The sequence below is a fragment of the Dermochelys coriacea genome, chromosome 1, assembly GCF_009764565.3.
Source record: "Dermochelys coriacea isolate rDerCor1 chromosome 1, rDerCor1.pri.v4, whole genome shotgun sequence".
Lineage (NCBI taxonomy): Eukaryota > Metazoa > Chordata > Testudines > Dermochelyidae > Dermochelys > Dermochelys coriacea.
The window spans coordinates 25,536,735-25,541,345 of record NC_050068.2 but is presented as its reverse complement, the minus strand read 5'-3'; the positions used below and the strand labels follow the sequence as shown (position 1 = coordinate 25,541,345).

The following is a 4,611-nucleotide window of genomic DNA, read 5'->3' as shown; positions in this document are numbered from 1 at the left end:
CAAAACTGGGTTGTGATCCATGACTGGGGCTCCCAAGTGCTAGGCAATCTAAATAATATCTCCCTCTTTTTGTGGGTTAACTATGCTCATTGTTGCTCATCAGTTCTGTTGGCTGAATACTAAAATAATATCTTACACTAATTGATAATGTAGTTAGCTTGTGGAAAAGCAATCAGACAAGATAGATAGACTTCTGAAGACTTGAATGAAGTTGAAGGATATATACTATTTACTGTACCATTAAGTATATAAAAATGTATCCATGCTGAAGAATAGAAGAGGCAGAATTTGCGTCAGTTGTAGCACCCATTTACATGCAGGAAATGTTCAGCCCCTGCAACTCAAGAAATTAAACCCACATCACGTATAAACATTTCATAAGAATCTGTGAGGTTATCCCTCATGGAAACAAATGTAAAAGTTCAATGGGACCACACAGAGATTTGTAAACAGGGAGAATGTTAGCAGAGCTGAAAATAAAACCTTAGAAAAATACAATGGATGTTACAGAATACGCTCCATTCACGTCTCATTTCCATGAAATCAGGGTATGGTGTTTGGATATCAAAATGACAAGCATGGGAATAACTTGACAATTGAAGACTCCTTAGCAGTGATTCTTGAAAAAAATCACATTCCTCCTTTAAAAGATAAGAAGGGACATGAGAAATACATTAATCCAGTAAAGCATAAGGAAAGAGATGCTTTCTGGTAAGTATACTGCAGAGTAATGTCAGTGTCATTAATATACACCAGTATAATCACCATGGGATTAAAATGCGCTGTGCCTTTAAGTATGTTGTCTTGCAGGCTGAGAGAGGGGCACATTCTATCACTCATTCCAAATGACCCTTCTGCAAGACATCTCTTCAGGACAAGCAGCATATATCTGGACTGAGCTTTAGACCAAGTCGGTGATTCGGAAAAGGGAAGAGGTAAGGAAAAATGCCTTCAGAGAAGAGGACCAGCTTGGATCTCTAGGTTATTAGTAATTCATACAGGACCATAGAAGTGTTTGGCATTACAAATAAAAATAATGGTTCTCTGGACTGGAGCGTTTTCAATTTAAGGCACTGATCCTGCCAGGAGCTCTGTGCAGATGGACCCCTACGCCTACATGGAGCTTCTCATGGATTTGGGGCCTAAATTCAACATAATACAACAATGGCTAATGATAAAGGAAGGATGGGTGAAGGGGTGTGGGCAGGGTGAAAGTAACGACAGTGAAACATCAGGAGACACATTTATAGCTACAGAGACATCTTGTATCTCACCAGTTCCTATTTTTAGTTAATATAGCAAAATTAGGGGATGCAGTCAGGGAAAACGAGAAGGAGCAGAGGTCAGCACTAATCAGATGAAGTGAGTTCTGATGCATGATTTGTAGGAGGAGAGTGAAGACTCAGGCCATGCAGAGTCAAGGACAATGTTCCAGATAGAGGGAAAAGAAGGGGTGGCAGGCAGCATTCTCCTTGACCCTGCGTACCATGCATCCTTCAGTGGGAGTTAGCTGCCTAAATACCTTGGAGGATCTAGACCTTAGAGGATCTAGACTCCCTCCCCAATGCTGCAAGTGGCACGTGAGCCCCGTTGACTTCACTGGGCTCCACGTCGGCACAAGAATCTCACCTCATGGAGACAATTCCAGGATCAGAACCTTAGATACCTCAGTGGTAGGCACTATATAAAAAGAGAGAGAGAATGTGTTAACAAACACTGATTTTTTAATAACTGCTTTGTACAGTGCCAGAGAATGATGGGTCATTGTGCTGACAGAGCCACTTTGAAGTGATCTTGACTACCCCAGACTCAACTTCCTGAGCCAAATTCTGCCCTCAGTTACACTCATGTAACCCTATGAACTTCAGCAGAGCTGTAGCTGATGGCAGAGTTTAGCACCCTGTCCATAGGAATGGAGAGCAGAGAATGCTCCTGGTAAAGGACACACAAGCTTTATTTTTTGCTGTAACTTGAATATTTGTCATTTTAATATTGACTCCAAAGGAATTTAAAAGATGAAGTTGATAGAAGAATCATCCTTCCTGCCTGGAGCCCAAGAGTGAGTAAGAGAGTTCATAGTTTAGGGGGGAATTCAGACTTAAAAACAAAACTTAAACAGCATAAGTCAAGTAAACTTGTGTGGGCTGGCAGGTTTAATGAGTATGACAGTATTCATTTAGTGGTGGGTCTATGGCTTAAAGCACTTTCATTACAGTTATAAAAAAATATTCCATACCCACAGCTATTTTGAAAACTGTATGTATTTCAATCTATTCATAACCATCTGAGTGTCCTCCACTTCTAAGTACTCTGGAAACTAGCATTTTAAAACACTTTTGTTGCTAAGATCTTGTGAACTCAGCATTTCATCAATTTGACCCTGGCTACCTATAGTCTATTCACATCCTGAAAGGTGTTTCCATACCTGTCCCTAATTAGTTTGGATATTGTTTTCAAATGGCATTTTTAGATAAATGCTAACAGATAACAGCTAAACAGGCCCATGTAGATTAGATGTCTTTCAATTACTAGAACAACGTCATCTGCAGTTTTCCACTGGCACTAAATAAGCTACTTCAGCCACATGAACTGCTATATAACAAATTATGAGCCAGGCCTTCAGCTGGATGGCATAACACTATAGAAGCATGACTTCAATATAGCCTTACCAAGCTGAAGATTTTGCCATTCTTCTGTTGTGCACCTCGTATTTTACAGTCTGAACATTTATTATAAACATCTATTTTTTTTTATAGCAAAAGAACTTTAAAGCGATGTGGCAATTTGCAGAATACTTTGCAGCGATGTGGCAATTTGCAGGACTGATGAAGCCAGTTTTCCTCTAAAAAAAATCCGAGAGTTCTGTGTTAGCTCAAAAGCTTGTCTCTCTCACCAACAGAAGTTGGTCCAATAGAAGATATTACCTTACCTCGGGTGAGATAATATCCTGGGACCAACATGGCTACAACAACACTGCATATATAAAGCACACAGACCTACACACAGTGCATTAGAACCAAACTTATGTTAACATTTTCTTTGTACTTAATGCAGCCCGCAGGGGCTTCTATCAGGCTAGCCTTGCTCAGAAATGAAGGAAATAATTGTTATGATGATTTAAATAATGAAATTTCATTCAAACCTGGTAATGTAAGAGTTTGGGGCTGTGTATCGTGTGATCAGCATGGCACTTTGAGTCCACATTGATTCTAGATTGCTTGATTGTGGTATTGTAAACAGAGTTACTTTAAACACATTGCAAGCATGGTGCTAACCAGAGGGCCCTGCAGAGAAGTTTTACTTAAGCAGTTCATATTGATTTTATGATTTATTTTAGTCATGCTGAGGTGGTCATGAAATAGTTTATTTCTTTTTCCTTGTTATCTCTTTTAAAATATTGAGTAGTTTATGCCTAGATGAGCTAGAGAGGATTTTCTGGGCAATTGGTTGGTGAAAAACACAGCATGAATTAAAAATGGAGACTTGATGGTCCCTTTGCCCTCCAGGAAATTCCCTTGGTATACCTGGATTTCCTGGCTGGCAAAAAGTCCAAGTAAAGGTTCTAGGCCACCCTTGCAGTATACCAGGTACATCAGGACATTGCTTGGGGTAAGAGGATAGCTCCTAGGAAACAGCACATTTGGAGCTATTGGCAGGCAAGCATAAGTTACAGCAGCTCTAATTTAGGCCCCAAATCAGCCCGAGGGCTGAACTAGCTGAGTTGTAGAGATGTCAGTGAGGGAAGAATTTGGTGTTTCATCTCTAACTTTTTCATTGCTTACCTCCTTTCAGAGGTCAAGCTCCTGACCACTCATGGTCATTAGAAATCCTCTGGCCATGTAACAGGGCACTGCTCACTGCTAGGGCACCTCCTCCTGGATGATCTGGGGATTAGCTCTCTCCAGGTCTGACACTCCCTTCTGCCACTCATTGAGTGCCTTCCATCTCTCTTCCCCTGCGACTCAGGGTGCTCTCTTATCATGACTTGGCTGCTCCTTCTTTGTGGGTTGGCCCTCTAGCCAAGTCAATAGGTGTTTTTCCCCCCTTCCTGGATATCTGTACTCAGGCAGTCTTCCCAGTCACTGACCAGATGGTGCCACTTCCCCACTGGCTGGTAGGGGAACCCAGGCCTACTCTCTAGTCTGGGTTCCAGCTCAGAGGTCTGCACTATCAAAAATCTTGCTTCTGTTTCCTGCCTTCCCTCCCTCTCTAATGTGCAGAGAATGGCTATAGGGCCCTTGCATACAGTCCTTTCCTGCTGCCAGCTTCATGGCTTTGTACTAGCCCCACCTGTTCCTTCTCAGCTAGGCTCAATCGTCATTCAGGGGGTTACTAACTAATTCCCCTCAGCTGTGGCCTATCTAGTTAACTAGCCCCTTCTCAGCATCACTAACCTCTTTTAGGCTAGTATATGGTGAACACCCCATCACAGTCAATTAACAGTAGAGATGTTATCCTGGTATCCTAACTCAGTTCCATTTGGGCAATTAAAATCTGTGAATTGTCCCCACAGCTTCAATTAGACCCCATAGCCTTCACCTTTTCTCCTAAACTATCAGCTAGTGTTTCTACTGGCTGTTAAACTTTCCCCACATTACACCCAAGAGGTAG

At 41.7% G+C, this 4,611-nt stretch overlaps 1 long non-coding RNA gene across 1 annotated transcript; it reads right to left on the bottom strand.

Moving 5' to 3' along the window:
* Positions 1-206: 206 nt before the first annotated feature.
* Positions 207-4,365, bottom strand: LOC122457585. The gene is made up of 2 exons (XR_006277205.1): positions 3,783-4,365; positions 207-1,680 (listed from the first exon to the last, which is right to left on the bottom strand). It is a non-coding gene; the product is annotated as an uncharacterized LOC122457585 (long non-coding RNA).
* Between the last annotated feature and the right edge of the window lie 246 nt (positions 4,366-4,611).